Source organism: Limulus polyphemus, unplaced genomic scaffold (genome assembly GCF_000517525.1).
Source record: "Limulus polyphemus unplaced genomic scaffold, Limulus_polyphemus-2.1.2 Scaffold460, whole genome shotgun sequence".
NCBI lineage: Eukaryota > Metazoa > Arthropoda > Merostomata > Xiphosura > Limulidae > Limulus > Limulus polyphemus.
Window position 1 is genome coordinate 354108 of NW_013666070.1, and position 11970 is coordinate 366077.

An 11970-nucleotide genomic window follows, 5' to 3' on the forward strand; every position below is an offset into this window, starting at 1 on the left:
CTTCTAAAGAATTATCTTCCATCCATTATCACTTCTTTCCTTTTGAGTATGTCAAGAGAACAAAGTGATCCTGGTGAGTAGACTTAGAAAGACAATCTTATCTACCGAAATTATCGTTGGGAAACAGACTGTAATGAGGATATCAATCGCCTTTTTTGTTAGTGTTTAGAAATTTTATACACTTTAAACTTTGTCTACTTCCCAACATGGTCAAAACAGTTTACCAGTTCATCGTTAAACAACAATATGACCATCTGCAAATGATTTGTTTATGCGTATAAATGAATGCAGGTAAGGATCAATGTCTTTTGCGCAAAATACTATTATCATATCCTACCACGTCAAAAACAGACATCAAGACTACAAGGTAGGTAGGTACAAGCGTTTAACTCTAAATACATGCATTTAACAGAATATTATCAATAACAACAATACAATGATTACATACTGTATATCTTACTAATGTGATAGAAAAACTGTAAAAACATACATATGCTAACAACAGTATTTAGTAATCCTGTTCCAAGATATGTACAGTCGAATTAAATTTCGCTATTTTTATACTTATAATATAACTTATAATTTGAACAAACCTGTCCAAGTTAGATTTTGTTTCTCATAGACAAAGAAAAGCGTTTTTTTTGTTTGTTTTTTTTGATATGCCATTTAATTATTAATATATTTGATTATTACAAACTTTTCTTTTGTGTCAGTAATATAAAATATTTACGAACCTATATAATTTTATGTTCTGGACTCTTTAAGCTTCAACATGAAAACTAACATTTAAAAAAAATTCAATTCACGAACTTTATAATATATTAATTATTAACTGTATAACCTTCCTGTAAAACATTTAATAACACTGTCAAGGAATACTGATTACATATTACTTCATAATTAATAATAATAAATAATGTGCATAGTACAACTTTGTTGTTGAATACATTATTTGACGATGATTGACTTGCCAATCATTACTTCGAAAACAAATAATTCTATAACAACAGAATTCCTGGCATTGGCGTTTACTTAATCACGTTATTTCAGGAACTCTGAAATTTTATGTAAAATGTGTATTTTATTATATAACAAAGAGCGAGTTTTGGGATATATATAGATATAGATATCTGATAAAATGAAATATATAAATGTAACCGACCTTATACAAAATCTAAATCATGTTATACACACTATATATTGCAATATATACAGTAATTCCTGTAACCGACTGTTTGACGAGAGAGAGAGGGGGGGGGGGGGTATTGAAGTTAATTATGAACATCATATAGTTTAATATGTAATTAACTGCTGTTTGGTGAAATAATTGGAGGCTCCCTAGAGTACATGTTCACAAACGCCGAAACACAGCAAGCTCACTAATAATGAAACAGGCAGTGTTAAAGGTTAGACCAATTAAAACACAAAATCGTTAAAATACGCAGTCGTATCTATAACGAAGCTAGAACATAACATGGAAACAACTTATGCAACCTTATTCATCAGATATATAGTATATGTGCTAGAAAAAATTGGAAATTCGAACATTACGACATGCTTTCGCCTGATCCACTAAACAAGGACAATGTATGATTTTAAAATTATTGTTTAAACTCTTCAGTATTTAGTGGTGTGCATGTTGTAATGATGCAGAAACTCAGAATTATACAGGAAATATGATCAATTATGTTTTTGTTCTCTTTTTTAACAGTTAAAATGATTGATTAAACTCTCCAGTATTTAGTGGCATCATGTTGTAATGATGCAGAAACTCATAATTATACAGGAAAGATGATTAATTTTGGTTTTTAACAGTTTTTAATGTAACATACCGAAACCCAACAAATAGTTTAGTGTTTGAAACAATAAATAATACAATCTCGAAGTTGGTGAAGAATATAAAAAAAGGTTGTAATATTAAACATTAAACGTAATGAATTGTATGTAACCCAGTGTCTAAGTGCTTTGTTTGACAAGTTAAAACTGGGGATTTAGTCGCCGCAATGGAGAGAATTGTGAAAACACTCTTTATAGCTTTGCCTTGAAAAACAAACAATAACTCGCGTATATTGAATAACGGAACTTTAGTAAGAACATTCTCGTGTTTTCTGTTTTTCACAACTATAAAAATAAAGACAATATCCACAGTAAAAAAACTTTCAAATAAAAAATACTGACTCTACTAATAGTATATCTTTATAAAGTAACTGTAGTATTATTATTATTACTTAAGAAGTTAGAATGGAATAAGAAAGTGAGTTATTCGCTTAATATCCATTTTAAAACATTTAAAATTATGAAATATGCATGTTTATAGATTTGATGTTTTACTCCTTAAATTTGCCTTAGATTAATGTATATATTAATGTAATTTTTGGGTGCTTTTAAAAAAGGCCTTTTTTTCTTAGAACGTCGCACGTTATGTTTACCCGAATGTCAATGTATAATTGTTACAACTTACCTGAGTTGTTTCAAAAAAGTATGATAAACAAGTTTCGGGTTCCTTGTTTTAGTTTGTTAAGATAAGCGACAAATATACCGTTCACGAAACCTATCCTTCTCAAGTAATACCTCGACGACCAATAGGAACAGTAGGAAAAGTTACATCGTGGAAGACTATGAAACTTAGACACATCAAAAGCATATAATGTTCTTCACTTTTCGAAGATGAAACAGGAACTGCACGTGACGCAATAACAACTTTTGCTGGCTCATGACTAGTATTACTCTTATCTGTCAATCAGGCGACTAACTCGAAAAATGCGCATCGTTCAATGTGCCGTCATAACAGGGATATCACAGTACAAGTCGACACGGCAAGAGTTTAGTCTTGTACCCCTTCCTGCGTATTTGATCCGACGTAACATGCAGCAAACTGATCTTAGTTCCATACAAACACACAAGGGGGATCAATGATCCTGACGCTAGCCTCTAACTCTCATGACAAAAGATATAAACTTGGTCGGCGCTGATAGGACTTGGAACGCTACGTACTGGGACCATGGACGAGACTAGTCTGGTAACTGAGACCAATCAGCGAACAGAATCTTCAGTGACGGCCGATATTATAGCATCAGGCTCCACACTGACTAAGATGTCGCATGGAGAGACGGGAATTTGATTAGCAGGTAAAGATTGATAGATACGATGTGAGCCCAGCGCTTAACATATGTTTGTAAATTTATCCATTTTTGCATACCAAATCAATGATCGTCACATACAATACAATGTCATCATCAGAAATGCTGTTGAGGGACTTGCTACTGACAGGCTACTTCCTTCCACTTCTAGTCTATCAGTGCAAAATTAATACCCTGCGCAACTTTGCAACAAAATCAAAACAAACAATATTGACTCTTAAACTCTGGTAAAATAATCTTACAAAATAAAAATGCTGATTATGAAATTTAGATGGCTACAAATAAAACTTTAACAGAATTGCATAAGTTTCTTAATCTGTATTTCGTTGGGGGAAAATATCCTTCATTTTGATATTTCAAGGTATAAATACTTCAATTTAGCTTATTTTCCTAACTTAGATAGGTATATTAAATTAGCTACATTATTTAATGGGTACTTAGTTAGCTTGCTATGATCAAAAGTAATAACAATACAACTGGTATTTGTTAATATATTATACATATATAAAGAAGTATTTTCCTACTTAGATCAGTATAATAAATTAGCTACATTATTTAATGGGTACTTAGTTAGCTTGCTATGATCAGAAGTAATAACAGTACATCTGGTGTATTTGTTGATATATTATACATATATAAAGAAGTATTTTCCTACTTAGATCAGTATGATAAATTAGCTACATTATTTAAAGGGTAGTAAGCTAGCTTGCTATGATCAGAAGTAATAACAATACAACTGGAATTTGTTGATATGTTATAGACATAAACAAGTATTGTTTTATATACAATGAACTCGAAGCCTCTAAGACATTAATTTTACTTTTTATTCCCTTACTTAATGAAAGCCTGGTGGTTAGGTCACTTGACTCGCAATCTCTAGGTCGTGGGTTCGAATCTCGTCGCTAAACATGTTCATCGTTTCAGCCGTGGATGCGTTATAATGTACGGTCAATCCCACTATTCGTTGGTAAAAGAATAGCCCAAGAGTTGGCGGTGGGTGGTGATGACTAGCTGCCTTCCCTCTAGTCTTTCACTGCTAAATTAGGGGCGGCTAGCCCAGATAGCCCTCGTGTAGCTTTGCGCAAAATTCAACAGTCAAACAAACAAATCTTATTTCATGACTCGCGGTGTTATTCGATGTTATTTAATATCTCTATAAGGATAAGCTTATGACGCTAAAAAAATGGGTTGCTATGCGGTGTGCATAGCACAGATAACCCGTTGTGTGGCTTCGCCCTTCTCAACAAACACACCCATTCTGGTTTTCAATAATATAACAGCTTAGTAGCACATAAAACTAGTTTATTCGATACATTGCACTACCAATAAAAAGTAAATACATCCAAGACCTACAATGTTGATTATAATTTAGGACTATTTACTTGTGTTTTCTGAACAAATAATCAATTTCATGGGTAGACATTCACAAATGTTATGATAAGGTGCAATATGCTATGTTATGCTTTTCAGAGCTATTGAGTTAGTATACTCAAATTAAATTGTTATATTTTTTTCAGTTAATCTAATGTATTTTTGATGTTGCAGTTCGCTTATACAGATAGTTACCAGCAGAACACCTTTGAATAAGTATTCTTAGAACAGATGAATTTTCTAATCTAAAATTAATGAAGAATGTGCAAGAATGACATTCTTTTGTATAAACATTAACTCTGTGTAGACGCTGTAGTTTTTACAAATGTAACAGTTCCTGAAACTAAGCTCAGAATAAAGTTTCATATTACCTAACGTATTTATTAACTAAGGAATAAAAATATTAGGATATTAGTTAGCATTTACTTTAAAAAATACCAGTAAGGCGGTAGCACTACCTATGTAGTTGGTATTTCAAATATATCCTCAATAGGTCATCAGAACTTTACAACACTATACGGTGTTTCCTTTTATAACAATATCTATGTAACGACTGAGTCACAAGTTCTGGGAATGTCTGTAAATATCATTGCAAAAAGTTTGATTTTCTTGTTCGTCTTTCTGCTGCTTCTTTTTTTATCACACGATAACTCAAAAACCAAAATAACGGCTTCAACCAGTTTCTCTGAGGTGATATGTAGTTTCAAACCTCTTGTTATCATTACCCCTTGAAGTTAACTTTGGTGTTCTTTTAAAAGGCTTAAGTACAGGATGAAACAGGAATTACCAGCCAACGATAGGTAAACAATAAATATTACAGTTGTAACCTCAATGTATTTAGAACATGGTTTTAAATACAACCTTCCTGCATCTATTGAAACACTGCATTAAAAAAGCAAACAAGTAAGGAAAAAACTTTCCAAACAATAAAAGGAAGTATATGTAGGGATGGCTAATATTAATCCTTCAGAAACAATGGAATTTGCATCATCCTTACATAATAACACAGGTAAGAATTAACATATAGCAATATATATAAGTATTTAATCACAATTGAGTTTAATGTATCCTATTTTTGTATGTTAATATTCTACTACATTGTGTGCCTGGGCTATTACACAGGGATGATGCAAGTACCATCCCCACTGTCTTGTTTGCATTGTTTTTGAATGATTGATATTAGCCATTCCTACATCTATTTCGTTTTTGAAAAGTTTTTCTTTACTTGTAAATTATAAAAGTTACTGTTTACGTCCTGTATATTCGCTTATTCATTCCAAGCAGTTTGTAGATTTCAAACATATAAAACGATTGTGAGAGCATACCTATGTAAGTATATGTTAAAAACAAACTAACCTCAAAAAGGGTTTGATGTTGAGAATACTAACTCCAAGTCTATGCAAAACAATAAGAATCATCATCAGTTTTACTGAGCTGCATATCAGAAGGTCTAAGGTTCGAGCCCGCGATATCCGTTTAACACGTTCAATACTTTCATTCTAAAAGAAGAGACATTAAATACCGCTGTTTGATTAAGGGTGGTTGTGTAGGCAGCAAAAGTTCAATTCTATAGGGACGTTTATGGCTGAATTCTGTGATCTCAGAGTGATTGCGGGTTGAATAAGGTGTCATCCAGGTTCAAATTACTATGCACCTAATATAACAAAACATCAGAATACTGGCTAGCAATTACTCACTTTTAACAACTGGTAAAGAAGTTAACAATGTGAAAACACAGAGAACAGAATTTTTTATGTTTTTAATGAATACACCTTTTTCACACGGAAATGCACCCTGTTTGGTCAGTGATAAGGTTACGGACCGAGGCTCCACTCCCCGTTGTGCATATAGTCTGTTATGTAAGTAAAACAAACAAGCGAAATGCATATGGAAACAGCAGTTTATTTTAATGTATTCTGACATATTCAATTTGAACATTTTTATAAAACCAAACAATTTATTTTGAAAGAAAAATCAAAATATTTATGACTTCCTGTAACTATTACAGTTAGACCTTGAGACTGATACTTGTCTAAAAACTAAAGTTTGATTCTTTGATTTAACTTTTATGACCTTTCGACCTTTTGTGGTATATTCAGTTGAAATGAATTAATTCGAGGATAAGTCTGGTAATAACAAGATATTCGACAAGACAGACAGAGTTTCGTGAGACAGTCTTGAATGTATTCTGACTGAGCTTAAGTCTAGAAATAAACAACTTGACTGTGTAATAATTAATTATACTTGTAATTATATATTAACACTAGGCCAATTATATTTCTAAACACTACATTTCGTATCTAGTCCCTTCCAAATTTTCAAGAATTAGAAATGTGTATAATAATTGTGTTTCAACTACACCATATTCGTCATATCCATTGCGAACGACGCGTTTCACTCAATACAGGCCGGCTGGGATACAATAAATACAGTAGTGGTCGTAACGCTATTTACATAAGTCATATGTCACAACAACAACTGATCTTTTACAAACGTGTGAATAGTGATTATATTTAATTATATTTTTCATAAGAAATTAGTACATTAACATGAGTATTATGGAAAATACATCCGTAGAATGATATTGTATGTGTATATCACCCGTTGCATGTGAACTGCGTGATTCACAAGTCATCCATGGTTCTGTTTGCTTGATCAATACTCAACTAGTTGTGCTGCCACTATTACTCTTCACACAGCAAAGTGTAGCACATTCTCGGAAATCGGGGTCCGACACATATACACAGCTAACACTAATCTTCCCTTTTTGTCAACAAGAAACAACGGACTATCCATAGTTTTTCTATGGGAATCTCCTCTCAAATACAAGTTTTCTGCTAGTAATTTTCAACGTTTCGCTTTCCCCTAGAAGTTTCACAATCTGCATCATATCTGCTATTTCTACTGACACAACGTTAAGAAAACACCCAGAAAGTGGTCTGTCTCTTTAAGTATTTAATATATTTTATCGATGTGATTGATAATTGCGAAGTTATTTACTACTGACAATTTCACTCACTAAAATATTTTGATCCTAAATATTCCACACTATTCTTGGAAGAAGACTACAGGTAAAACTGTCTTTTCTCTCACACTTTTCTGTGAGATTTTTCAATGTCAAAATAGAAACATTCTATCTCTATCACTATTAAAAAAATAATACGAATTTGCAAGTAACACTACACATACCAGTACTAACAGTTAACTTCATATCACGAAGTTTTCACAATAGGATCAAACTATTATCAAGTAGCTCAATTGTGTTTCTCCAACAATTAACACATTCATGTTATGCAACACTCTCATGAATGAGCTAATGTTTTAACATGTGGTCATATACTCTAACAGCTGCGAATCAATTAATATCCAAAGTTTGAATCAGGCACGGCAGTGAAACTCAAGCATTTTCTTCTACAGGCTCTGACAAAATAAATACCTAAGACGAAACTTACCTCAACTAACGCTTTAGGCTACAATTCTCGTAAGTCAAGATAAATCGTTGATGCTGTCGCTATACTGTACATCAGTTTATATCAATAAGATCATAACTTCATCATTGTGCATGGGGATGTTCTTCCAGATATATAAGAAAAGAAAGAATGGATCTGCCAACGATTCCAGTTATATTCCCTTCAGAGCACTCGTCACTCTGCCGGATTAGGTGAGTGATTCTCGCAAAACAAGGGACGTTTCGCCTCTGTTCGGAAATATAAGGTTGCTAACCAATTTTGACTTGTTTCCAACAGTCATCATCAGACTATATAACATCTACTGGCGCCAGCTGCTCTAACTATGTTACTCGTGTAGTAGTTGCAAAATGTTATCTGTAAATTTTGCTGCACGTTACTACCCAATAGCTCATAAAACAAAGAACGCTACTTTCAAATATTAGTTACTCGAACTAGTGACTGTTTCACCTGAATAATCAAGTGGAAATCAGGCAACGTAGTGTGTACATTGTACTGTAAACCTGACGTGATAGCTTGGTAATTAGGTGGAAATCAGGCAACGTAGTATATACATTGTACTGTAAACCTGACGTGATAGCTTGATAATTAGGTGGAAATCAGGCAACGTAGTGTATACATTGTACTGTAAACCTGACGTGATAGCTTGATAATTAGGTGGAAATCAGGCAACGTAGTGTATACATTGTACTGTAAACCTGACGTGATAGCTTGATAATTAGGTGGAAATCAGGCAACGTAGTGTATACATTGTATGCAAACCTGACCCGATAGGTTGATAATTAGATGAAAATCAGGCAACGTAGTGTATACATTGTATGCAAACCTGACCCGATAGGTTGATAATTAGATGAAAATCAGGCAACGTAGTGTATACATTGTACTGTAAACCTGACGTGATAGCTTGATAATTAGGTGGAAATCAGGCAACGTAGTGTATACATTGTACTGTAAACCTAATGTGATAGTTTGATAATTAGGTGGAAATCAGGCAACGTAGTGTGTACATTGTACTGTAAACCTGACCCGATAGGTTGATAATCAAATTGAAATCACACAACGAACATCACTTGATTTTTGGAAAGAAAGGATTGTTATGTCCGTTCATTTATTAACTGCTTGAACTAATGGTCACTCTAGCTGTTAATCTCACAATTTAGTTTATACGTTGTATAATAATCATCATTTGGCTTCTTGAAAAGCAAGGCTCACTTCTTCCTTTCAGTCAGCATATTCTTTCAACTATTTGACCATCGTAACTGTTAATGATGTTTAATTCCAGCCATAAGTTTAGGAGGTCTACATTTGTTGTTGCTGCTGGGTTGAGAATATGCTGTTAGTATTATCCTGGTCTGGTAATCTCGGACGTGTTAGTGCACTAATGTTAACTGTTGGATGTAGTGCTATGGACACAACCCTAGCATTATTGTTAGCATTGGTTACTTCGACTTCGCTTACTATGCTGATAACAATTCTAACTTACAGCTGGAGAGCAAACTATGTTTAATAACAGATATATTTTCGATCTAATACAGCTATTTTCTGTATTGGAAACAGCTTATTTCATGTATGGGCTCGATAGCTCGGTAACTGCATTACCTGACGTTTATGCAATGTACATTGTTCACATTATACCAAAAACACCACTTCTGTATATAGGAGTACTATTAGACTCCAACCCACGTATACCATTGCATTCCATTAGTTCACATATTGCACAGGCAAAACTGATTTATAAGCTCCACAGTACATTCATACCAAGAATGAAAATGCCAGAATCCGAGGTCAGCAACAACAACCTATATCCTGTTACCAAATTCCCTAGACGTGGGTGAGCGTAACTCTTTATTTTAAACGTTTAGCTTATCCCCATTCACCAGAACAAAGTTCATGTTTATTGACCGTATTGGTGGTTTTTCTTCAAATGTCTGACATGCTGTGAGACATACCAGAGTTTTGGCTCCTCTGCATATACCAGGAACTCTAATCCTCACCTTCGTATATCAACAGTCACATACCACAATCCACTGAGCCCTGAAAGAGCCGAACTGAATACCACACATCTCGGCACAAATTTTTCACTGCAGTCAATCGGCAGCCAGATCCAGCTTGGGTTACTCTAGTTTTCCATTCCTACAGTCACAGATCTCACTGTTTGCCCTGCAAAACATGTTGTCTTGTTGGTCAAAACCGATAACCGGATACCCTTGTGGTTTGGCAAGGTAGAGGCAAATCATCCAACTCCCTACAAACAAATTATATGCACCCCTCTTGTTTAGGATGATGTTCTGGTGGATTTATCTGTAAGTAGGCCATAAGAGGAACTGGATAGCCCTGTCTAGTCACTGTAAGCTAGTGTGGCAGCACTGCAACTCTGGCATGCATGGGTGGTTGGTAAACCTATGTATGATTTCGAGACTGATGAAACATGGAATTCTAGCAAGAATGATATTTTGAGGTCCAACTCACTTTAACTGCTGCTCCAGGCTTATTCCTTCCATGAGAGTGATTTGAAGATTCTATTTCAAAGCTAACTGTATATCATCTGAAAAATTCTGACCAACTCAAAGTTAACTGTATATCATCTGAAAATTCTGACCAACTGAAAGTTAACTATATATCATCTGAAAAATTCTGACCAACTCAAAGTTAACTGTATATCATCTGAAAATTCTGACCAACTGAAAGTTAACTATATATCATCTGAAAATTCTGACCAACTCAAAGTTAACTGTATATCATCTGAAAATTCTGACCAACTGAAAGTTAACTATATATCATCTGAAAATTCTGACCAACTCAAAGTTAACTGTATATCATCTGAAAATTCTGGCCAACTCAAAGTTAACTATATATCATCTGAAAATTCCGACCAACTCAAAGTTAACTGTATATCATCTGAAAATTCCGACCAACTCAAAGTTAACTGTATATCATCTGAAAATTCTGGCCAACTGTTTGCAGTTCTTGTTCAATGATTTGTTTTATATAGCTAAAAGTACGTCGCGCTTGTTTGTTTCTCTTATTCTAGAAGCTTGAATTATAAAACTTTATCTAATGGTTTAGTGTTCTTCTCTTAAACGTCAAAATGTTGGATAACTGTTTCAAGAAATATCACAAGTTATGTGTTTCTAATTTTGGATTAATTATGAAACATTCAGAAAAATAGGATTGAAATCACAATCTAGAAACGTTGATTCTGTGTTTCAATGGATATCTGTTTGCAGAACAACATTCAAGAGTGTATATTTATATATGTGTGTGTGTGTATAAATAAAATCTTCGTTATTTATTTTTATGTATGATGTGATTGAAAAAAAAATAGACATAATAAATTACACATTGAAATTCTGAATCCAAACTGTCGTCGTTTATGGATTGTAGACTCATACATATGGAAGCTGTAAGTCTACCTATGCAAGCGAAACTAAACGCTGCATAACACATCTATGAACGTGTTCACATTTCACTCAGAATTGTCCAGATATTATCATCTCTGTCTAGTTCAAGTATTCATACACATACACACACAATTAAACCACTAATTATAACATTTCTTTATATGACTTTCATATTCTAACTATCTATAGTTATCTATAAAAAATATTTCAACTCAACAGAATTTGAGTTTTTTAAATAACCGATATACTCGCTGTAGAAATACACCTGTTTTAGTGTACATCATATATAATATCAGTTGTATATATCTTTTGTGAATATTTTAACATTTGCAACGTGACGTTCGTTACTTCATTGTTTATTGTATTTGAATCCTTTAGAAAAAGAAAAAACCTGTGAAAACGTTATGAGAACATTCCTAAACGTTCATTAAACATACATCTAATAATTTCTGTGCTACTATTGTTCCTGATAAAATAAAACTACTTAGTTTTATACTTACATTTACAAACATCCGCATCCCACCAAGCATGCTCGCCCTTTCAGCCGTGGGGGCGTTATAATGTGACGGTCAATCCCACTATTCGTTGGTA

At 33.6% G+C, this 11970-nt stretch overlaps 1 protein-coding gene across 1 annotated transcript in view; it reads right to left on the reverse strand.

The window, feature by feature from the left end:
• LOC106458420 (vang-like protein 2) overlaps window positions 1-2958 on the reverse strand; it is a 25680-nt gene extending 22722 nt beyond the window's left edge. The window contains exon 1 of the mRNA XM_022384632.1: window positions 2462-2958. The gene's annotated coding sequence lies outside the window, so the exon portion shown is untranslated. The remainder of the gene's footprint in view (window positions 1-2461) is intronic.
• Between the last annotated feature and the right edge of the window lie 9012 nt (window positions 2959-11970).